Raw genomic sequence first — 25,932 nt, forward strand, 5'->3', positions numbered from 1 at the left:
CTTCAGTTTCTGGCACCGTGGGATACTCTAAGCTTATCTTGTGCATTTCCTGCCCTCGTCTTAATCAACCCTTTCCTCAAAGAACCCCCGCTTTTAATGTAGAACAGATCTGGGAAGCAGAGTTTTCAGTGCAGGGAGCTCAATGCTATGGGGGTGTCGATGCTTTTAAAGCAAACCAGTGCTTCAGTCCCCACACAAGACACGCAGATGTTCCTACCCTCGTCATGTCATGTCCTCATTTCTGGACATGACAACTCGCACCCATAATCCAGCACTCAGTAGGGAGAGATGAAAGAAGGGCTTTAAGTTCATTGCCAGCCTGGGCTCCAAAGTGTGTCTGGAAACAGCTGAGCTGTGTGGAGTGAGATTCTGTCTTAACAAACCCCAAACAGAGAACAATAAGAAATAAAATCAAACTTTAACAAGTATTTTAAATGGCAATTGTATCAGCCAGCGAGGCGGTCCTATTAGAATCATTGTAAGGGGGAGGACACCAGACCACAGAGAGGAGCTGACATAGGTGTAGCCACTAAGAGGCAGAGTTGGGGATTGAACCGAAGCACCCAGATCCAGATTTACCCAGATCCATAGCTGGCACACTTCCCAAGGCTCCACATTGCCTCATGCTACGGATTGAAGGCTCACAGAGATGCTATCTCAAACTGCCAAGTCATCCAACCCGTCTATACATTCCCCAAACATATATGTGCCCGTCAAGTGCCTGGCACCGTCTGAAATACCGCTTGGACTATGGCCCAGCTTTAACATGTCAGGGGAGGTTGCTGTGTGTATCCCTGGAGGTAATCTGAGCTTTATTTTTTCATCTCCGTCCATTTATTAGTTCTATCAATTTTAAAGCGATGGCTCAATGTTTCTCCTGTACATAAAACCCTCATTCCTTCTGCTGCTGTTCACCGATAAAATACTTGAACGAAACGATTTTCGTGAAAGCATTGAACAAAACGCAGGTTCCCGTGTGCAGCTGAGAAGAGAATTCTAAATGTGCACTTACTGTGTGGCTGTTGCTTTCAGGAGGCTCCACAGGACCGGAGCTGAGAATGATCTGAAAGAAACAGGCAACAGAACAGAAGTGAGCAACACCTTTCAGGGGCATCCTCGCCTTGCTCGAGGGGAGCGCCGGAGGCTTGGCGCCATGAGTCACTGGTGCAGATCAACAAGATAGGGCTCCTCTAGGACACAAGACAGAGCCAGTCCCCTGGGAGGCCGGGATTCACTTCCTAACGGTTCCAGGATCCTTGGACGAGGATGCAGCCCTGAGGAGGAAGGACACCGGAGAAGACGGGTCCTCAGGGTCAGCGCCTAGCACCAAAGGAGCTGCCTTCCATGTGTGTAAAACATGACTGTTAAATAACACACTGAGCAGTCATGATCCACAGTGCTGAGGACATAGCTCAGCCCATAAAGGAGCGTGTCACACAGCCAGAGGACCCACAGTTCATCCCTGGAATCCACATAAAGATGCCAGGCGTGATGACACAGACTTGAAACCAGTGCTGGAGAGGCAGACAGGCAGAGCCCTGGGGTTGCTGGGACTAGCCTACCTTACTACTAACTAGTTGTTGTGACTAGCCTACCCTACTACTATCTAGTTGCTATGACTAGCCTACCCTACTACTAACTAGCCTTGCTGGGACTAGCCTACCCTACTACTAACTAGCCTTGCTGGGACTAGTTAGAGGCCAAATGAAAGAGTCTGGCTCACAAACTAGGTAAATGGCTCCTGAGGAATAACACCCCCCAGTGGTCCTCTGGTCTTCATGTGCACATTGCACATACATGTGTGCACACACAAACACACACACACACACACATATATATATATATATACACATATATATATGAATCTTTTAAAGCATCCATAAGGAATGGTAGATGGTTCCTTGGGAAAAAGCTCCTGTTGACTGAGCCTGCTAAACTGGGTTTTATCTCAGGAACACATGGTGGAAGCAGATCACTAAGGGCAGAAAGTTAGATTCTCGGGACAGTATAGCCTAGAAGAATGAAAGGATCCAAGTGAGCTACCTGGGAGGAGACCAACTCAGCAAGTCTGAGGAGAAAGCTCCAGGCAGAAGATGGGATCTCCAGACCCCATCACTAATGGACACGCGTCTGGAGTTTAAGCCCTCTCTTTGAAGAAAGGGCATTTTAATACCTCTGGGGCCACCAGTCTAGACAATCTAATCGATCTCTATAACATAATTCTAAAGCTATCAAGAGGCCAAAGCCCTCTAGGAAGATCTGCTTTAGAAATCCCACCTGACATCACTGAATTAGTAAGGATCAATGCTACCTTTACTAGGGGTAAAAGCCCAAAGACTGCACAATCATTCATCCTCCCTGATTTTTTTAAAAGTTAAAACACCGATTGCAATAATTCAACATGAAACGGTAACTGACGTGCTAGAAAACCTAACTGCTGAGTTCTGTGTGTTTGAGGATTTGGCGAGGCACCATTTGTGGTCACGCTCATCTCAGGCAGTACACTAAGGGCTCTTCCAAACCTTGTTAGAGAACCGAAGGGAGTTGAGACAGAACTCGGAGCTTCTTTGCCTGCAGCTTACACCTTTGCCCACAGAATAGCGGCAATACATTTCAGCGGGCCACCGACTGAACCCCTGAGTGTTCCAGAAGTGACCCATCTTCCTTTATGTTTACTTTCAGTCATCGAATAATTCTGATGTAAAACAGATTCTCGTGAGTTTCTCACTTGCAGTCTATACATTTAATAGACACCATTGAAAAGCTTTGGCTTAAAAGAAATCTTTCTGAGCACAATTTAGAACAGAAAAAAATATGACCGGATGATTTTTTTATAGACTGTCCTTTAACTCAGTTATTTTGGAGACATCCAAGCATATGACTTTAAGAATGGCATTCTGAAGCTTTTTCATTGCTAGGGTGTGGAAATGATGAAGTAAATCCACAATGGTTTGCACATTTTAAAGTATGTATAGTCAGTTCCATGTCAGGCTTTAAGAACTTATGGGGGACAGGGTGAAATGGCAAGGCCAGTGAGTGACCTGACCTGCCATGGAGCCCCACAGCATCACACCTGAGAGCTTGTAAAGGATCAGGGCAGCTGGTAAGCCAGTAGCACAGGACAGGAGAATTCTCTTTTCTCTAGGCCTTTGCACTAACTTCAGATCTTCCCACAGACTATTGTATACTGAAATGCAATCTGCCTACCCATAGTCTACCCAGTCCACTCTACATGGAGACACGTGCTACCTACCCATAGTCTACCCAGTCCACTCTACACACAGACACATTCTATCTACCCATAGTCTACCCAGTCCACTCTATACACAGACACGTTCTATCTACCCATAGTCTACCCAGCCCACTCTACACACAGACACGTTCTACCTACCCATAGTCTACCCAGTCCCCTCTACATAGAGACACGTTCTACCTACCCATAGTCTACCAGTCCGCTCTACACACAGACACGTTCTATCTACCCATAGTCTACCCAGTCCATTCTACCTACATAGAGGCACATGCTACCTACAAACACATGTGCCTGGGACCAGGGGACGATTCATATCCGGAGTGTTCTGCTACGCACCTTCCTAATTTATGTTACGACTGGGAAGGCAAAGGATGGAGGATGATGGAAGCTCCTGGAGGCTGAGGCCCTGAGCGTCTGTTAGCAGGGGGTTGATCAGAATGACCACATGCTGTGGACACACGAAGAGGAATATGCCGTCATCCTCCTAAATCTATTTACAGTTGACTTCAATTTTCCTTTAAGATCTCTGCTGGGAAGCTTTACGGTTTATGAAGAAGCAGATGAATGTTGCTGGCTAAATTGATTTTTCCATCAGCCCAGAGCAAACTCTTTTATGACACTGATAAGGCTTAAGATATTTTCTATTTGAATATGCAAATCTCCAAGTTGGTGTGCTGTGGAAGCTTTAGGGGCTGTAAACATCTGGATCGAGCACGCGGAGCAGTTTTGGGTGTTGTGGGGCGGCGCTGTGGAGCTGCGGTATTCCTGAGGCACTATCGCCAAGCCCTGGTCAGCCCTGCCATCCCTCCATGCTAGTAGGAATGGAACACATCAACGGCCTGTCAGGCGTGTGTACAATTTTTCATCTGAAACCTGGCATTTTTATAGAGCAATACATTTTTTAAAGTCTTGTAAACGGCCCATCACTCCTTACATTTCTTTTTCATGGGATTTAAAGTATGTTTGATAACTCGTGCTTCAAATTCAACCCTAGTTTTCCTCAGAAAGTGGGAAATGTTTAATATTTATTCATCTGGAAAAAATGTACCATGCCCCAAACACAATTAAACTGAAAACAGATGATGCTCATCTTCCCAGGGGCATTTAGCATAAGCTAAATATACTCACAACACAGCTGACCATCTCAAACACGGCTACCGGAACCAAAGCTGTGTCAAGGACAGTCCTGTCATTGAGGAGCCACACATTTTGCAAGGCGGGGACATCTGAGCGCTACGCTTTACAGAGGCAGCTAATAATTGTTTTCAATTTTTCTTCATTTCAACGAAAAATGATTGCCGAGAAGACAGCACCATGCACGGGCGCCGTGGCACACATGGCAAGGACAGAGATGACTTCCAGAGTCCCTTCTCTTTCCCTCGTGTGCTCCAGAGATTGAGCTCAGGCTGTTGGATTTGTGGAGAAGATGCCTTTGCCCACAGAGACGACGCACCAGTGCACAAAACTATTTCAAAGCCTTTCCTCATCTCACTTTCTGCTTTTAGCCTGAGTCCACAGAGGAGGATTAATCTGGCTCTCTCAAATGTGGTAAACATGAGCACTAACTATAGATAGAGCAATTTAATAGGGTTCTAACTTGTCTTTTAAAAACCATTTCTGGGCCTGCTAGTGCAGCTCCGTAACCAAGTGCGTGCTTAGCATGCACAAGGTCTTGGGTTTGATCTCTGTTAGAAACAAAATAAAAACAAAACTGTGTTACTGCCATTGCTACCATTTTACCTGGACTAGGTCCTCCAGGGCTGGGCTTCATTCTGATGTCATCATTCTGTGACTTAAGTCACAAGACATGATTACTTCTCTTATAGTCTACAGTTGATCTAAAACCCAGAAAGTGAATGTATACACACATACACACACACACACACACACATTTAAAATGGACACCAAGAAACCAGCCTGATTCCAGAGAACAGAGATTGGCTGCATGGGATTAAACAAAGGTCTTCTTTAGACAACCAGCATGCTCCAAAATGTCACAGAAGACGTGGAGGGCTCAGAGACAGTTCTCTCCTCTGTCAGGTCGCCTGCAATGGAACACTGTGGAGAGGGCTTGGCTGGCTCAATTAAGGAAAATGCAATCACCCAGTAGTCAAATCACAAGGGAGTCTTATCTAGGGAATGCTGAAGTGCTCACTCCTAAGGAGAGAAGCCAGCCCATATTTACCACAGACGAAGTCATCAAAAGAGGATAGGTAAAAGATTCATGAAGAGGGCAACCCTCTCCATCTTCAGAGTTTTCCATGGGCATTGACTGTTAGCCCCCATTACCACTCGACGGGTATATTTCTTTTGTGTTTGTCTGTCTATCCTCACTGGGAAGGAAGTCTTTGAGGACATAAACATGTTTGGTTCATTGATGTAAGCTGATAATTGCTACGGATCCCATCAGCATGCGCTGCCTCAATGACCACATGAACAGGTCAACAGTGCAGAAGCCACTCATAGAAAATCATTGGAAAGACAGAGGGAGAGGGTGCTGGGTTACAACAGAAAACAAATGTGGGCAGGGAAGAAGCTAAAAGGTAGTCAGAAGATGTCGGTGTGAGGGTCATTTTGTCTAGTCAGCATCTGAGCCTTCTAGAACTGTCTGCCCTGAGTCCCCGTGACTCTGGTACTCAAGCAGGCCCATGCTCCTCTCCTCACCATGGATGGGCCCAAGCACAAGGCAGGAGCTGGTTCTCTCCGGATATTTAAGCTGCAGCTAACAACAGCACGGGGAGTTGGGCCGCCAGTCACCGCAGTGCCTTGGAAAGACAGTTCATGCCTCCTGCCTCCTCTTTCCCAAGGCCTATTTATTTATTCAGTGGCTAACATTCTATAAGCCACTGATATCCTCCCCATGGTCTCTGGTTTTCAAAAATGATTCCAGTTTCTCAGCACACATCTGTTGACATAGTGTATATTTCTATGCCTACAGGAGGGTGATTAAAAGGAAATCAAATTCATTTTTAAAGGCCTTGCAATGATGAATTAGTACCAAATACCGACTGTTCACAAGTATAGAGCCAAACCCCTTATATGAGTTGGCCAACTCACTCTTCAGAAGCATCCCTAGTGGTGACGACTCCCAGTTTAAAATAAAGACTGGGAATCCAGACTGGCACACAAGTTGCAGGGCTAGAATTTGACTCCCAAGGCCAAGGGCTCAACGGATGATCTCCTCATTTAGTTCTCAAGAACTCCTGGACATCCCAAGTCTCAGCAGGAATAAGTAGAAACGCCACAGGTAGGCAAGCTAGGCAAAGCAGAGGTTTGGATAAGATGGTGGGTGGATCTCTCTGGGTAGTGGGTGAACTAAGGTAAAAACACTAGTTTCCATAGTTTCCAAACTCCGAGGGTCAGTGTTCACCATGGAAGCCAATAAGGATAACATCTACTGAGAAGGGCCAAGATGTGGACACAGAGGAGGTGGTACCCAGCAAATGGCTCCAAAGCTACTCTTCGCCCGAGGGACCCAGATCTTTCTCTTTCGTTCCAAGGATAGTCACAGTCAGAGGTGGCCATCACACACAGTCCTCATGCTGCCACTGTGACGTAGGCTTGCTTATCCCCCTACTCATCTTCCCCTTTCACTGATTTATGCCTTTATTCATTCTTAGCCGCTTAGAAAACAATCTGAATATCTGACTTTCCAAGCACAGCCAGAGTGCACAGCCAACAAGACGAGTAAAATCCCTGTTCTCACAACACATAAAATCTAGACAGGGAAACAAGTCTCAATATAACACACGTACGCAGCCCTGAAACCAACCCCCAGGTCCATCTATATGTGTACAAGTGTGCACTGTTATGAGGATAAGAAATCAGATCTGAGACGGGAAGGGTTCAGAAGAATCTCCGTAGGATGGGGGCTCTAAGAAAGAGTCTTCTAGCTTGAGAAGTGAAGGGTGAAAGGGGAAGGGTAGCCAAGGGTTAGCGAACAGCGGCGCATGCAGAGGAAGCAGCTCCGAGAGAGATCCACAGGTGGAGATGCCTATTCATTCCAAAATACCAAGATACCAACTTAAGGGGGAAGTTTTCACTGTGGCACATGGTTTCAGAGATCCCGTCCACTATTGGGACGCAGTAGTTGTGGGTAGACTCTCACGATGACAGAAACATCTGGTACTAGAGGAACCTTTTCACCCCACAGTGGACAGGATGTAGAGAAAGAGGAAGAAAGAGGCCAGGGGGAAAAGACCTCCAAGGACCTGCCTCCAGTGACCTACTTTCTCTAGCAAGGTCCCAAATCCTAAAGTTTCCAGAGTCTCCTAAAATAGGGCTGCTGGCTGGGTACCAGCGATTCAGCACGAGCCAGGGGGGAGGGGGGCTTTAATATTCAAGCTGTAGCAGCATGGATCTGGCTGTCAAGAGGTCTGAGGAGTTTAGAAGGGACGGCAGGAGCTGAGGCTGACTGAGGAGCAGACTCAGTTGGAGTTTGGACTGTGTTCTGAGCACAGTCTAGTCTACAACTCCCAGAAGAAAACATGTCAGAGAAGGCAGAACTAAAAATAACAGGAGAGCACTGGTTTTAGCCAAGATGTTCCTGTCTATTTCATGCCTAAACGGCTGTTAAAGTGCTCTGAGCATGCAACATTGGCGTTCAGGCTGGGCTGTGTTTTGAATGATAAGCTGGGATCTGACTGGAAGCTCATCTCCCAGGGGAACTCCTCCCCAAAGCCTTCAGAGATGAATTCATCCATGGACAACCTCTCACAAATCCTGTGCCATTGAAGTTAGGGCCTTCATTTTGTAGATGGAGAGAATGAGTCTCAGAGGGACCCTACAGCTAGTTGGAATAAGTATGATTGAGTCTTGTTAAACTCTCTGACTGGGTCTTAGCTGTTGTCTTAGTTATTTTTCTATTGCTGTAATAAGACACCAAGGCAACTCATAGAATAAAGAGTTTGTTTGGGGTTTATGGCTTCTAAGAGCCCATAATGGCAGAGGAAAGGAATGGCTGAGGGCTTGCATCTTGAGCTACAGCCAGGCAGAGAGAGGAAAGCACACTGGGATGGTGCAAGTCTTTTGAAATCTCAAAGTCCATCCCTAGGGACACAGCTCCTCTTCCTAGTGACAAGGCTACTCCTTGTGTTCCTTTCCAAACACATCTACCAACTGGGAAACAACTGGTATGCGAACCTATGGGAGTCATCCTCATTCAAGCCATTAAGTTATACTTATCCAGAATTCTAGGAACATAGAAGTCATGGGTGACCATGAAGAAATAATTTGATGGAGTAATAGGGTAAACCTCCGAGAGGAGTGAGGTCAAATAGAAGTGGGGACAATGGGCCTGGGCAACTCTTAGTCGGGAATGGGACTATGCAGGACTGTTGTTTATAGGATGGAGACTACAAAGATGGAGGCCAATATATAACGTATGTAGATGAGAATGGTTAAGAGAAGAAAATCAGTGAAGGAAGAATGACCAGTGGCAAAGCAGAAGTGCCAAGTCCTAGGCAAGAAAGGATGTGGGCTGCGGGGTTTACAGTCAAGGCAGAAGCTCCCATCCCAGTCTATGTGTTAGAGTTACTTAGGGACCAAAGCAGAGAAAGCAATATGAAACAAAACACAGTTTCTTCCCCCAAACAGGTCCCTGAGGCTGAGCCCTGAGCGTTGCTACATTTTGCTTATTCATTTGCTACATTCACAGTAGGTTTCCATGTATGACCAAAGTGGGGTTTCATTACAATTCTACAAGGATATAGTTTGGGGGTGGGGCTCAGATCAGTCAATAAATCCAGGTCTCTTGCATATTATCTGCTACGGGACCCTGGTTTGTTTTGGTTGGCTATTACATTCCGTCTGAGAAAGACAGATTTAAAATCTAAATGTAGGCATTTCAATTTTGCCTTTTTGGTGTGGGAGGTCCTTCTGTTTATGTGTTGCTTTTATTGGTTAATGAATAAAGAAACTGGCTTGGCCTATAGCAAGGTTGAACTTAGTTAGGCAGGGAAAAGCTAGGCTGAATGCTGGAAAAAAAGAGGTTGAAGTCAGGGAGAAGCCATGGAGCCACTGCCAGAGACAGACATGCTGAAACTTTGCTGGTAGGCCACGACCTTGTGGTGATGCACAGATTAATGGAGATGGATTAAATTAAGATGTAAGAGTTAGCCAATAAGAAGCTAAAGCTAATGGGCCAAGCAATGATTTAAGTAATACAGTTTCTGTGTGACTATTTTGGGGCTGAGCAGCCAGGAACAAACAAGCGGTTCCTCACAACACCTCTTCATGTATTTACTCTTCTTGCCTTGGAATTGAGATCATTTGAAATTTCACTTCATGACATTAGATACATCTTCCAGTTTCTGCGATTGTTCAATTTGATTTTTGCATGCTTTCTGTCTCCTCCTAAATGACTAAACTGTTAATGAACCTACCCAAAAGGAACCTAACATTTTTCCAGTGATCTCTTTCTAAACATCTAATCTGTTAATGAACCTAACCAAATAGAACCTAAGATTCTTCTTGGGACCTCTCTGTTCTCATTCAGTACTCTTTACATCATGCCGTATGGCTAAGAACTGTATGTTTCTTATTTACCATACCGCAAATACTTAACAATAATGCATTGCACCCTTGTTTTCACGGGGTTGCACATGCTGACTGACATGGTACCTACACTTCTAGAGCTCGTATTCTTCGGAGAAGATAAATCATGAAAAATAAACAAGCAAAGACATTGGTTTAAAAAAACCTTTGTGTGTGATAATTTTGGTAAAGAAAACCATCACAGTGATAGAGGACACTGGGAAAATAACTGGAGAACCGGGGGGGGGGTATACACCATCCCTCAAGATTGTTGGTTGTCCACACAGGGACATTACAAAACACATGATGTTTCTGGAAGCCCTAGACTCTTGGCCTTTGCACCCTCTGCATTGAGCCTGACTTAGAAGGGCTTTTTTCTCTCTTTTGTTAAATTGAGTTCTACATTTATCTCTGCTCCTCTCCCTTCTCCTTCTACCCTCTCTTCCATGGTCCCCATGCTCCCAATTTACTCAGGAGATCTTGTCTTTTTCTATTTCCCATGTAGATTAGATCTATGTAAGTCTCTTTTAGGGTCCTCATTGTTGTCTAGGTTCTCTGGGATTGTGAACTGTAGGCTGGTTTTCTTTGCTTTATGTCTAAAAACCACTTATGAGTGAGTACTTATGATATTTGTCTGAGTCTGGCTTACCTCACTCAATATAATGTTTTCTAGATCCATTCATTTGCCTGCAAAATTCAAGCTGTCATTATTTTTTCTTCTGTGTAGTACTCCATTGTGTAAATGTACCACATTGTCCTTACCCATTCTTCAGTCAAGGGGCATTTAAGGTTGTTTCCAGGTTCTGGCTATGACAAACAATGCTGCTATGAGCATAGTTGAGCACATGTCCTTGTGGCACGATTGAGCATCCTTTGGATATATACCCAAAAGTGGTATTGCTTGATCTTGAGGAAGGTAGTTTCCTAATTTTCTGAGAAATCATCATACTGATATCCAAAAGGAGCTGTACCAGTTTGCACCCCCACCAGCAATACAGGAGTGTTTGGAAGGGATTTTCTTCAGGAATTCCCAGGGCTTCTGGATCTTTCCAAGACTTCCCATAACAAGCTTTCTGTTCAGTAGTTCATCCCAGGCCCTTTTTTTCTTAGTTGTCCACCAGTCTCTCATTTGATTACCAGACATGGGGCCCATTAGACCTCTACCAACAATGAGAAATTACTGCTATTCATTTTATATTTTATGTGTATGGACTAGCAATGTAGCACATGAATATAATAACGCATTTGAAGATTTATGTTACACTTCATGTGGGGGATTAAATTTAGCCTTCATGACTCTCTTACCCCACCTAAGAGATTGAGAAACCATCTCTAAGAGATGTTCTTTGCCTCCATGTTTACGCCCGATCTTTGCTGAAGCTGTGGAGATTGGAATTCAGCCACATCTCCCAATAGCCATGCTCTACATAGCCTAGGGACCATTTTATTCTTAAAGACAGTATCATGTTCAAATCATGTAGGAAGGAATGGTAATGTTCAGACAAACTATGGAGTCAGGCTAAGCAGGCAAACAGTGTGGTCCAGCTCAGTCTTGCTATCTCTGTTAATGACGAGCCACCAAGAACGGCAGTAAAAATGTTTGGAATTGGCAATAAAAACATGCTGCAAGTAACTGAACCTAGGATACTTAAACAGTGACAAAGACCTGGGGTGCATCCTCGAGCCTGAAGCTGAGGTCAGACCTTCAGCCTGTGCTGCACAGGGCTATGATGGCAGCTTGTCACCTAGGGACTTGTCAGCATCTTCCTGGTGTTGCCACAGGGCTGGGTCAGCCTTGCATTTGTTACTGCAAGTCAAACAATTAAGCGTTGCATCATCCAGAGTATTGAATAGAATATGCAATAGATATGTATTAAATTTAACACTCAGTTAAATCTATACTGTCAAGTGTTTGGCTCCCACAAGGATCACCATGCATGGAGAGAGAAAGAACAATTTCCCCCATCTTGTAGAAAGCAAGATTTATCTCTGTACCATGACATTGGAAGAAATTAGCTCAGAATAGTTCCATCTGAGTAATTAGGTATCAGGCTATCACTGGCTGTCAATAAGTGTTCAGTGAATTAACAAAGAGACCGGGAAAGCCAGCGACGATATCAATCAGCAGCCATGAAGATCTCCCCACAGTTCTGGGGCCAGCAGACAGTGTTTCCCTGTATTTAACGATCTGGTGTTCTCAGGGTTGTAGAAACCGATTCCAGGTCTTTGAAAGGAGAACACATTGAGGTTGATGGGCTGTCTGGAGTGCAGTTTTAACGAGGCACGCCTCTCTAAATCACACAGAAAGTAATTGCACAGGAACCAGCCGAAAACCCTGCTAAGTAGGTTGTCTCCCCAGCTCTTTCAATGACTTAATGATTGTTTTTAATTAATTCTCTCTCTTTATTTGCAAAGTGGAGTTTAAAGGCTTTCCAGTAGCTCAGCGTTCTCTCTCATCTCCATTCTGGTTGAGAAGAGTTTGCCCAGCTAATCTTCTCAGGAAAAAAAAAAAAAAAAAAAACAAACACAGCAACCTCTGTTCACTGCTCTGCAAACAGCTGCAAGGGCTGACTCAACTGATCAGGTTTTGCTATCGTCAGTGCAGTGGACTTCTCAGCGGGCGACACAGGCTGACATAGTGCAGTGCCCGTCTACTACTTGCTGCTGGCCCTGGACCCTCACAGCAGCTCCATGATGCAGCTTCGAACGCCTCTAATCCAAGTGCTAACTAATGCTAACTGATGACCCTAAGACTGGACAGTAAGTAAGTGGCGGTGAGATCTCAGGTCAGTCTTTCTTTAAAGCTCCTGGGTGCTGTCCCCAGTGCATTGTTTAAAAATATAACAAACAAAAAAGATCGTCTAGGATGCTACTTGACACATAAAAGTAGCTTAGGAGAGAGGCCTTCACGTACATTTGTTGCTTTTTGGTTTTTTTTTTTTTTTTTTTTTTTTTTTAGCACTAAACATTCTTTTCAAGGCCAAAGTTGTGCTCTTTGAACATTGATCCACATTTGGAGCAGAGCAAGCTTCCCATTTTCAGCTCTGAGATGGTAATTGGGAGAAAGCTTCTACCAGCCATGTTACAATGACTCCCACATGCTTTTAGGAAAGCAGTTATCGAGGCAAAGATGGAAGCAAAATTGGTTGTCGCAGGCAGCAATAGAAGGGTCCTGTTAGATCTTAAGAGCTTTCTAACAAGACACGAGAAGCCCTCAAAGGAAACATGGAAAAGAAGTGAAGGCTTGTGGGGGTTTCATAGCCACCCCCATCCGAGGGCCACCCATCACTGAAACCAAGTCTGGGCCAGGCCAGATGACCACAACACATTCCTATCAAGTAATACGGCAAATAAGATACAAATACACTCCAAAGCCCTGGCTGCGGGGACAGGGCCAGAGCCCAGGCTTCTGCTTAACCTTCTGGGCTACAGCTTTTCTCTCCCACTGAGACTACACACACAGCAGCAGGTACGGCGCTTACAGTACAGCCGGAGGATGAGCTGATTACAACAAACACGGCTGTGAAATGACAGTGCCAGCGCAGGTCAGGAACAATGCATGGAATAAACAGAGCAGGACCCAATGAGCTGATGATGAAGGTAAAAAACCACACAAAAATGAACGGTTTATAAGCAGACTTTACCCCACACAGACCAGCCAGCCTGCCATTGCTGAAGTGGATAAAGCCGCTGTGTGTAGCCACAGGCTTCCAAACAGGACCGTGAATTGGAAGGGACAAACACCGATGCTATAAAATATTTTAGGTGAAATTTAAAAAGAAGGTCTACAAATGATTATTTTTTCAAGAGGACAAGAAGTTTCAACTTCTCACCAAGGAAGGGATTCAATATATTTAGGATTTTCATGTATCAAATAATAAGAAAAAATAAAATAAAGAAATTCCGCTGAAGACATTTTCTCCTGTAGGTTCGGCTGTAACACACCTCAAACCGCCAGGGTAGACCACGTGTCCCATCCATCAGGAATCTAACAGAATGACCATCCATTCACTCTCTACATCAACTGGTATGTCTCAGAATTTTGACACAAATGCTAAACCCATGAGCCAGACTCCAGAGAAAACTGTGTATCCTCCCAACTAATAAGACAGACAGGGCTCACACAGGGGACTCTGTGGTGCACCTGTCATGGGCAAGCACCTGCAGAGACGCTTAGGAGGGAGCAGGGATGACAGGTGACACAAAGTGACAGAAGTCTCAGCCCCACTGTGGCAATTTCTGAGATAAGCCATCTATCTATAGCTAATAATGTGTCTATTCTGCAGTTGTTAAAATATCCCAAGCACGGGCCGACTGGCTTAAAGAAAGAAAAAGACATGTCTCATGTAAGGATGACCAAAAGCCACAAGTGATAAACTGATACTTATTTTCTTCTCTTCTACTCCCAAACACCTGGATTTTAATTTCTTTTCTGGTGAAGGAATCTAGTTAGACTCTACTCGAATGAGTCATGTTTTGGGTAAAGCATTTTTGAAAGCAACAGTTCTTCACGATTGTAGGTAAAATTTCATTTTCAATCACGGGTATGAAATTGATATTTGAAACCAGGCAAATATTTTACAGAAAGTGGTGTGAAAGGGAGGGGTCCCAAGTTTCATTTGACATCATTCATCTCAAATGCTGCAAGTAGCTTCCCAATAAGAGGATGGCACGTACCCTTACTGCCAGCTCATGCTCCCAGAGGCACATGGGAAACCATATGGGCCCATGAGAAGAGGCCGGTGTCCCCCACCAGAAGTCCTAGAGGTAGATGTCCCCACACCAGAAGTCTCAGAGGCCGGTGGCCTGCACCAGAAGTCTCAGAGGCCGGTGGCCTGCACCAGAAGTCTCAGAGGCCGGTGGCCTGCACCAGAAGCTTCAGAGGCAGGTGTTCCCCACCAGAAGTACCAGAGGCCAGTGGCCCCGCCAGAAGTCTGAGGCAGATGTCCCCCACCAGAAGTCCTAGAGGCAGGTGTCTCCACACCAGAAGCCTCAGAGGCAGGTGTCCCCCCCCTACCACAAGCCTCAGAGGCAGGTGTCCCACACCAGGAGCCTCAGAGGCAGGTGTCCCACACCAGGAGCCTCAGAGGCAGGTGTCCCACACCAGGAGCCTCAGAGGCAGGTGTCCCCCCACACCAGAAGCCTCAGAGGCAGGTGTCCCACACCAGAAGTCTCAGATCTTGCTGTGCTCTGACAAACTTTCATCTTAACCAGTCTCAGGCAATGAATTTCCAACTCTTGCCTGCACATTTCAGAATGGAAAACAGAACCCAAACAATGACGGCACAGGTGGAAAATTCTGTGAGCAGATGGTGGGATCCAGAGGAGGCGCCAGCCCCTCCCCTAACCTGTTGGAGAAATCAAACACAGAATAATGGGGTGGGCAGGGCAGGGGTGTGCTGGGCCAAAATTATCTCAGGGCCTGAACCTCAAAGGCCTATAGGACAGAGAAAAAGTCTGGCTCGAGTTTGAGTGAGGATGAGACAGCAAAAGCTAGATAGACGCCCCTCCAGCCAGGGGGAGGGTTTGGCCGCCTCTCATTGACTGGAGGTACCCTCATACCACAGGATGTTGCTTAACCTTCATAAGCTGATGCTCACGGTAATAAACTGAATTCCTGCTTCAACTTGACTCCCTGTTGCGTCTGATTGTCTTGTGTCGTGGAACTGTGGGGCAGGCAGATGACACGCTCAACTTTCCCTGGAGAATAAGGGAGCTCAAGAAGCCTAGAGCAGGGGTGCAGCTTGGTGGCAGAGAACTTGCCTTAAATGTGCATGGCATCAGATTTGAACCCCAGCACTCTGCAGAAATATACTGCAACCTGACAACCTCAACAGTCTTTAGCTTAGAGGCTGACTTTGGGGGCAGGCATGGTTCCATCATTTTACCCAATGGAATACTTACAAATACTTACAATGGGAGAGAGAGAGAGAATAATGAAACTTAACACTCACTAAAGGCGCTGTGCTAAGGACATCACCTTCAACCCACTTAATCCTCACATCAAATATAGAGATATATCTTATCATCTACGTTATACAGATGGAGAAACTGAGAGCCAAGAGCATTAGTTTTCAGTGTGCCATGCAGCTGGTGGGGATAGTTGAGCAGTCCTTTGAAACCAGGTATGTTGGCGGTAGTACCCAAATGCACCATTGTGGTAATATACAGCTTCACCCAGCACTGGTCTGTTTACAGATAAGAAAGTTCTGCTGGGGCCAGAGGTGGTTTGCGGGTTAAGAGCTCCCGCTGCCCTTGCAGAGGACCTCACCCTCAATGGTAAGGGTTGGGGGAATGAAGGCAAGAAGGGAAGAGTCAGGAGCTAAAACGGAGAATGGGTTAATGAAATGTGTACATGTAGCCTTCTAATTACAGAGCCTGAGACAGTTCATAGGCAAACTGGAACGAGATAGGAGGCTGACAGATCCCGCGGATAACTCCATCCCTTTTGGAAGGCTGGGCTTGCTGTTGGCCTCGGGGTTTCTCTGTAAGATGAAGCTGCTTATCTGTTTACAGAAGTGACTAAGCCACAGTGAGTGTGGAGCGAAGTGTGTCACACATTTGTTTAGTAAAATCACCTGGGCTAATACTGTGAGGCCCGCTACCTCTTCTGCTGCTGGACATGGATGATGCTCTGTTAGGATAATGACATACTTGGGCATCAAGTTTTAAGATGCTGGAGGTGAGGGTAGCACTCACTCCCCGATTTCAAGGTTTCCTAAGTGACCAATGAATCTTCTAGAAGCAAGGATTTTAAGGCTTGAAGAGATGACAGTCAAAGCTAAATGGGCAGCAGGTGCCACCTGTGTCCTGGGAGGAGCAGGCGTGGTAGCCAAGAAGAAAGTACATGAGTAAGTTTTTCCTCTGAGGAGCTAGGGGTGTTCTTAACTTTCGCAGGTAGACACAAGCATTTGGATCAACTACTCTGAGAACCGAGAGAGAAGAGGCCAGTGTTGGGCATATGGTTGCCAATGTTTCCCGTTTCCTGGGACACGCTACATTTAGAGCATCTTTCTGACCACTGTCTCATCGGCATCTTGCATCCTGGGGTTACAAGCAATCAGCGCTAAGAGTGAATCTGCTCTGTCAAAGTGGGATGAGGAGCCTCTCCTACTTTCTCTGGTTTCCCAGTTTCTGACTAAAAAGACAAACTTGTCTCCAGCTTGTCTTCTCACTTGGTGATCTGACCTACTAGAGACAAAAAGCATTGAATTTTGGGGGGTCTTGTTTGGCTAATTTATAGCTTTTGATGTTTTTATGAAACATTCAATATTCAATAAATAAATAGAGTTTTGTTATGTGCCAGACGTTTTGTTAGTTTCAAGGAGTAATGAGCTGGACCCACATGGGAGCCTGGCCTTAAGGGGTTTTACAAGTAGACACAGAGATGGACAATTAAACCAGCAATTGCAATAAATTATGGTAAGTGTTACATAGGGTGATCAAAGGCACTTCCTCTGCAAAGTCAAAGAAGACTTCCCAAGGGAGAAATTCTCTGTAAAGAATATAGAAAGAAGGCAAAGATCTGAATGTGAGAAGCTGGTGGGTGAGAAATAAAGCCCGTTCTCAGAACCAGCCATACACGCTTTCTCCAAAAGTGATGTGCAAAGGCTTTAGGGGAAAGGGATAGGCTAAGAGAAGCTCACTCTGGCTATAGAAAAAGATGGAAGCCAACGCAGGAACGCAGCTCCCACCAGCCTAGGGAGCCAGAATAGGAAGGCAGCTTTATTTGAAGGTCATTGGGAGACCTTGAAGGCTTTTAAGCAAGAAGGACCATGGTTAGTCTCATATTGTGGACAGGTCTTGTTTATGGCAATGTGAGGTAGTGACCACAAGGTTGCAGGACTGGAGAAGGGTCACTTTGGGATGACACACTAATTCAGCTAAGTGGCAATACTGATCTAGGGTGTTGAATCAAGAGAGACAATGTGGAGCAAATTTAGGGAAGGTGGAAGGACAGATGAGCTACGTGGGTTTGGAGAAGAATAAGGACATTGAAGGTTGGTCTCATGTTTTGTACCCGCCTGCCTCCATGATGTCTACCCTTAAAAGGAGCACACATAGGAGGAAGACGAAGCATTGTAGGTAAACATTACGTAGAAGGAATTGAAACTCAGATAAAGACAATAGGCAATTGGATCAACCTCTCTGGGAACCAAGAAAGAGGCCTGGGCTGGACAGAAGCATGGAACTCATTAGCAGATAGATGGCGGTGTGGCTTGGATGCAAACTGTCCCCCAGAGGCTTCTGTGTGTGAACATGTGGTCTCTAGCTGCTAGTGCTATTTCCTGACTGCAGACGCCATCTGACCAGTGCCTTCATACTCCCCCTGCTGCTCCCACTGATAGGTGTTTGGCCACAGCAACAAGCAAAGTAACCAATACATATGGCAGCTAAAACCACAGATAGAGAGCATGTTTGAAGGAAAGTACTGGGAAAGAACCCTGGCATGCAGTGACCCTCAGAGCATGCAGTGACCTTTAGGGCATGCAGTGACCTTCAGGGCATGCAGTGACCCTCACAGCGAGGAATTAGAGTCTGCAAAGGAGCAACCAGGAGAGGAGGGCAGTGTGCATGGAGGTCACCCAAGAGCTCCAGGGTGTGGGCAGTGCTACCCTGGGGGCAAGCTGCTAGTGGGCACATCCTGGTTGTACTAGTTGATGAGATGGTCTTCCCCAATACACTTAACTTCCTGAGCCTCAGTTTTCCTCATTTTAAAGCAATAGCAATAACACTACCATAACACCCGGGAGTTTATTTTTAAGTATGTCTAATAGTAAACAAATTGCAACACTCATTCAGTCTGAAAGGAATGGTGTACCCGGACAGCTTGCACCAACCTGCCTTATGTAAACCACTTATGGGCTCCTCCAAATCAGTCTTGCCTTTCATACAGCATTTAGTTAGCAAACAGATCTCCATTGTCCCTTTCGTTTCCCCAACAAGCAAAGATGCTGTGGGAACTCCTTCCACTCCTTCAGCCAATAGCCTTTAGGCTACCAGCCAACTTGGGCATGGTCTCTTATACTACAAATGCAGCTGTAAAGCCTGTGCTCACTCTTTTGCTTTCATCTCTCACTTCTGGCTGCTAGACTCTATTCCTGTTCCCCATTCATACAAAGGATTGTGATCTAGGACACTGATCTGTAAGTCTCCCCCAAATAACCCTTTATTATACATAACTCTGAACTAGTGTGGGATTATTTTGTATCTTCCACCACCATCTGGTGCCTGAACATGGGGACCAGTCCACACTTTTTGGGATCGTGTTGTGTTGGGTACTGACTCTCCCACCGGCGGCCAAAGCCAGCCCTCAGATGCAGCAGGCTGCTGCTCAGTGCTCCCCAGCTCACAACATGCTATCTGTGCATTACATGCCGACCCACACATGGCTGCCTGCAGTCCCCACGGTGCACACAGTCTGCAACTTGCACTGGTGAAAAACTTTGGGTTTTCTCTTTATCCTGATCCCCAACTCTTAGAATCATTTGATTGCCTTAATAACTGTTCTTAAGGCCGGGCGGTGGTGGCGCACGCCTTTAATCCCAGCACTCGGGAGGCAGAGGCAGGCGGATCTCTGTGAGTTCGAGACCAGCCTGGTCTACAAGAGCTAGTTCCAGGACAGGCTCCAAAACCACAGAGAAACCCTGTCTCGAAAAACCAAAAAAAAAAAAAAAAAAAAAAAATAACTGTTCTTAATTTGTTAAACAAAGCATATTTTTTCAGTACCCAAGAAAGCAACACGTTCTGTTTGCTGCTGCTTGTGTCTCTCAGCCACATGGCTACAAATGTGACACCTGCTGGCCTATAATGATTAGTACACCTACTCCAATTCATTGTAATTACTTTGTGACTGACAGGTAAGATCTGAAAACTACAAAAAATGACTGATAACATCCAAGAGATCAATAATTATTTTCCTCATATTATGAAAGGTATCACGTAAGATTTACATTATTTTCCTTCCTATTACTTGATTCTAGGAATTAGCTTTGTTTTCAATATCTCATTAAAAATGGTTCAGTACTACTGAGAGGGATAGCATCAATTTAACAAAATTTTCTGAAAGAATTTGCACTGTTGAATCTGTCAGAATTTATTGAAAAGTTATGATATATTCAAGGATGAGACATTATCTTTACTGAACAAGTTAGAATCCTCAGTGAGGACATTAGAACAGAACACTGGACAAGAGATTTGGACTTTTAAAAGGCAGTAGCAAAAAGATTTGAAAGGATTGAGGAATTTATTGAAATTGATGAGCAGGGACAGAAGGTACAAGGACAGGATTTAGCCTCATCAGTACGTGCCAGACCCCTAAATTACTTACAGAGTTACAACTGCATATCCAGTAATTTCCTCAGAAAGACCATCTGGCACAAAGTACCCAAAGGTAGTCAAAGAATATGCAAGGGAACTGAAATGTATGAGCAATCTAAAAAAAATTAAAAACAAGCAATAGTTTCTTATGGGCTCCATTCACCATTTGTTAGGGAAATGGTGAAAATGTGGGCTTCAAGCACTGAGTCTACCCCATATGACTAGCTTCAATTAATCTCAGTGGTCCTAGAAGAAGGACCTCAGCTGATTTGGAAGTGTCATTAGAGAGAAGGGGCAAAAAAATTAGAGCAACAGGGGAAAGCAAAAAGGGTTTGAGACTTCCCAAGATCAAATTCTTGGTGAGGGTCATTACTCTGATCCTCAGGAACAGGCTTACTATGATGAACACACCTTGCCCCTATGTAGCACAGCAGGTTTAAATGCTTGGGACAGGATTCAGGAACTAGGAAAGAGGACTGAGTTATATATTAGGGTTAAACAGGGCCATAGAGAACCTTTACTACCTTAATACAAAAATTAACTAAGGCTGTACAATTAGGAGTGACAGACCCAGAAGCTAGATGTGTACTAATTGAATCCTTAGCTTTTGAAAATGCCAAGTTAGAATGTAAGAAGATCTTTGGGATTTAAAGGTTAGATCAGCACCCATAGATGAATGGATCTTACAATGAATGTTGAAACATTTGACTATAATACTGAAGCTTGGGTAGGAGACGTGATTTCCAATGGTATGAGGAGACACCAAAATGCCAAATGTTTTAAGTATGGAAAAATAGGGCATCTAAGAAGGTGTAGACAAGGAATTCAATTACTCACATAAGGTTGAGGGTTGGGGTGGAAATTATGTAGGCCCAGAGATCTTAAAAAAAATAAAAGGAAGATTGAATAGGATAATAAGATAATTTAGTGTGAACTTATGCACACTAATAATAATAATAGTAAGTAATAGAGTGAATATTTGTGAGCTATTATTTATGATCAATTTACACTAGTATAGTTTCTTGTATATTGACACAAGTTCAAATTTATTTGTTATTTCTGTTTACGATATTTGTACACTGATGCAAAGTTATTTTGTCATATTGTATGCATACATGTTTATACCTCTGTTTAAGACATTTTGTATATTGATACAATTTTAGGATATATTTATCATCGCATTATATATTTCTACCTCTGATTAAGATATTTATACATTGTTTACATTTTGATGCCATTGTCCTTCTTTACTGCAGTTGTTTAAAGATTGCTTAATATTCTGATATGAAATCTTAATCTTTAAGTTATATAGGTATTAAGTATTATAGGTCAATAGCCAGTCATGTTCGTTATACTTTTATTCAGACTAATTAGGTTCTTTAGATACATAGAGATTGTATTCTGCATATATAGGTAACTTTCAACCACTTCAAAGATCTGTAGAACATGGAATTTAAATAACTTAGGATTCTGTTTACATGAGACACAATTGCTCCTGGAAGCACCAATATATTTCCACGAGATTGTCGGGTACCAAAGACATTCCATTTGGAGTTTGTCTTCTTGGCACAACTGGCCTTTGAGCAAGAAACTGTTCATGCCTCGACCACTGGCAAATTGCACGATGTCCAGACTGGACAAGCAGGATACAAGAAAAAAAAAGACTGTCAAATCTTGCCAAGATGGAGTAAGACAGTTTTGAAAATGTTCTGGCCTCTGAAAATGGTCTGTCAGTTACTCTAGGCCACAGTCAAAGTTGGTCGCTTCAACATTGCAAATGAGACTTTGGGTGATTGCTCAGGCAACTGGTTGTCTCTGTCATCTACTGCACATTTTGGAAGCTGCCTTGATTGTACTTCCTGCCTACTCAAGTAATATCTCCCTTTTTAGGCTTTTGATGGGGTTGAAGATCAGGTAATTGTAGTTACCATCCTCTTATGATCTAGCCAAGCCATTTCAAATATAAGACTTAGACTCCTTAGGATAGAATGTAAGCATATGTTCCTTTAATATTGTTTATGCTGGTTGTAATTCTAATCTTATACTTGATATCTGTTCCTAGTATATATAGTTTTGTATTGTAATTGTAACTCTTATTTAAACAAAAGGGGGAGTTGCTATGGGAGCTCCTTTTGCTCCTTCAACCAATAGACTTTAAGATACCAGCCCACTTGGGCGTGATTTCTTATACTATAAATGCAGCTGTAGAGCTTGCGCTCACTCTCTTGCTTCTGGCTCTCACTTCCGGCTGCTAGATTCTGTTCCTGTTCCCCGTTTGTGCAGAGGACTATGATCTAGGACAGTGATATGTAAGTCTCCCCTAAATAAATAACTTTACTATACGTAATTCTGAACTAGCGTGGGATTATTTTGTATATTCTGCCTTCACAAAGACTCATTTCTCAGCTAAGATCAATTTACTGACACCATGTGGAACCTAATGGCCAAATGGGAATCTGAACTCCAGTTTTCTGTCACGGTTCAGTCCCATTCTTCTCTTTCTTGGAAATGTTTGTGGATTCCATCACACCAGAACTACACAATGTTTCAAGATGGCTTTGCCTACCGTAACACATGTGTGTTTGCCATGTATCCCCAGTGCCACCACAGAGGCTGTGGGCCACATGACATTAGGGAGTCATGTTTTGTACCACAGCATTCTTATCCTTCTTCCTCCCATCTGGACAATATGAAACACTGATTGTCAATCCACTGTAAATACCAAATCTCAGACCAAAGAAGGGCGTGCAAGGTTTTCTTCCTAGCACCGTTACTAACGAACTGGGAGGAGCAGAATGGAGGCAGACAGAAGAGACCAGATAGATACATTTTGGATTTTTTTTTTTCATTTTACTTAGGTCTAAAAAAGTCTAGCAGGGGAGTGTGTGTGTGTGTGTGTGAGTGAGTGTGGCCCACGTGTGAAGACTCAGGTTCAGATAAGATATAATACCCTATGGTCAGAACTCTGAAGAGATAGATGGTGTCTTCGAGTCTGTGTTTAGGATAACAGATCGAGGAGAAAAGGGTTAACTCTGCAGCAACGCTGTGCGCCTACAACCCAGACCAAGAGATGCGTCACCGTGCCATCAGGCATATCCTCAAAGTTCCTCTTCTTGGTTGTCTCCGGGCAAGACGGGGCTCTGAGCAGCCACAGTTAAAGCGCGAGTAGCCCATGTGGAGAAGGCCGCTGATCATTACCGTGTCGGGAAGAGCCAGGTGGAAACAATGATGGATTGAAAGCAGGCATTTAGCCTTACTCTTCCCCAAAATCCACAGAACAGTAAAAGGGTTTTATTACAGGCAAAACCCCACAGGGACAAAGAAGAAAGAGATAACAGCGCTGAAAGAAAGATTGGATCCTGGGAAGCAGATGAGCAAGTGGCTCCTGACTCAACGAACCTGAAAGTGTCTGAGGTGGGAGTGGGAAAACAGAGAGGCAACCCGACTTGCATGGTGTGACCTTTACATGGATTGGGAGCTAGCGGGACCAGGTATCCAAAGTCAGGGTTGATAGTGATGCTAAGGACAAAAGGGTTGAAGGAGAGCCTCCCTGAGTGTCTGCTCGACCATAGACGCTCTTTCCCGATACAGCCACTCAACCAACAAATGACCCTGCCCTCCCAGTCCACCATCCCTGGCTCTGTCCTGCGATTCTGTAGCTGCTCCCACCAGAGGCCTAATATGTACCTTTGTGGCTTAGATAGTGCTATTGGTGGGGAGACCTGCTTCAGCCCCTGGGGTATGGGCAGAAGTGACAGTAAGCAGTGTGGAAGCTTTCAACATCAGAGACATTGTGTGCTTCCACTTTCCCAGGCTGAGTTTCTGATACAGGAGAACAATGTGTCCTGGCCACCTGCTGACCCAACAAGAATGAGTGCCTTGTGGGACAGACCAGATCAGAGCCCACAGCCAGGATCCAAGGCCAGGCACGCCCAGCTAACAGGCAGGCTCCTAAGCTGTAAGCAAGCACCTGTGACTATCATCTGCTCCTGTATTCTTTGAGTGTCTGTTCCACAGCATGGTTGGCAGGGTAGGAAATAGAAACCTAGAAATAGAACGTTGCAGTAATTAAAAACAATAATGTGTGCTATTGACATTGGGAACAGGTGGCAGAAATCAAATACAATGTGCTGCAGTATTATTCCTAAGCTAAAATACGATAAGGAAGAATATGGAATACAAAATTATACCCCATGTGTTGTGATGGCAAAATATTTGGTGTAAATGTTGTTGACAGTAACACGGGAGGGTTTTAACCTGTATACACCTCGAGAGAGGAGAAAGAATAATGGCAGGGTGTGCCAGATAATTTTATGTCAACAACACAAACTAGAGTCACCTGAGAGGAGGGATCCTCAATTTTAAAAATGCCTCCATAAAATTGGGTTGTAGACAAGCCTGTGGGCCATTTTCTTAATTGGTGATTTATGAGGAGGCCCAGCCTATTGTGGGTGATGGCATCCCTGGGCTGGTGGTCCTGGATTCTATAAGAAAGCAGGCTGAGCAAGCAGCCAATAAGTAGCTCTCCTCCATAGCCTCTGCATCAGCTCCTGCCTCCAGGGTCCTGCCCTGAGTCCCCTCAGTGATGGACTTTCACCTGAAAGAGTAGCTGAAATAAACCCTTTCCTCCCCAAGTGGTCTTGGTCATGGTGTTTAATCATAGCCACAGAAACCGTAACTAAGATACAGGCGGCTCAAACGTGCTCAGCAGTCTCAGGCCAAGGCACTAAGGACTCTACAAATACATCTGAATGAGGAGAGGACATGCTCCCTAGGCACACGGAAAGGGCATACCACTCTGGCCTTGGTGTAAGTCTGAGCCGTGCCCCTTCCTCCTTCAGTGGCAGCTTTTTGCGGCTTGGTTTGGAGGCATCTGTGTTTGAAAGGCTGCCTGGAGCCTCCAGGAACTAGAGACTCTGAACATTTTATCCGTATCTTACCTCATCATTCCTTCCAGGATCCAACGCTCAGTTGAATAAACAAAGGAATCCTAAACAAAACACAAATCTATAGACTTGAGTTTCCTTGACCGCTATTAATGTTGTTTCCACAATGGCTCCTGGCATCTACTTAATGTCAAACTGTTCCTCAAAATCTGTCGGTGGGATCAAGTATGTACCACCTTCCCTGCTGACGTCCCTCCTCCCTAGAGCGTGGAGCCCCAAGCCAAGTCACAGGCACTGCTGACAAGCCTGGGCTGCAAAAGAGCCGGGAGAGAGGTAGCGCCGTGTTTGTCGTGTTTAAAGGTTGTTTCTAGTCTACGCAGAGAACTTTGGTCAATTCATCTGAAAGGAACAAGCTATTCCCAGGGCAGTATTAGAGCCAAGCTCACCCCTGGAAAATGCTGGTCCGGAGTACAGTGAGAGCTGGGAGGAATCCCAGACAGCTGCTCCTTCTCACCCTTGATTTCTGCGGCAAGTGAGACCACAGTCTTGTCCGTATGGAGAATATCATTGGAAGTGACTCAGGGCTGCTATCTGTCAATGGCACAAACACTTCACATCGGCCTGGGCTTCTGCCTCACCTAGACCAGCTGAAACCCCTGCAGGCTTAGAAAACACCAGGCTGGGACCGTGCTTTCTGATCCTGGCATAGCCTCTCTAAATGCCCTGGCCTGCTCAGCCACACCCCCTTCTCTTTCCCAGTTACCCTGACTACAGACCCCAGGCGAAGCCACGTGGGAAATGGCAATCAGATAAAACGCAGCCCTCACTGCAGGAAAACCATCTCTAATGCTGTGTCTGTTTCCCTTTGCTCATCACCGAGCACAGCCACAGAGCACATGTGTGACCAGGGGCTCACGCTAGGCAGGTCCCATCAGCTCT

General features: G+C 44.9%; 1 protein-coding gene across 3 annotated transcripts in view; it reads right to left on the reverse strand.

Annotated features, from left to right (window-relative positions):
* Positions 1–25,932, reverse strand: part of Ncald (neurocalcin delta) — a 323,531-nt gene that overhangs the window by 164,365 nt on the left and 133,234 nt on the right. For all 3 annotated transcript variants that reach the window (XM_057792372.1, XM_057792370.1, XM_057792371.1), the window contains exon 3: positions 1,013–1,063. The gene's annotated coding sequence lies outside the window, so the exon portion shown is untranslated. The remainder of the gene's footprint in view (positions 1–1,012; positions 1,064–25,932) is intronic.

This window comes from Chionomys nivalis, chromosome 17 (assembly GCF_950005125.1).
Source record: "Chionomys nivalis chromosome 17, mChiNiv1.1, whole genome shotgun sequence".
Lineage (NCBI taxonomy): Eukaryota > Metazoa > Chordata > Mammalia > Rodentia > Cricetidae > Chionomys > Chionomys nivalis.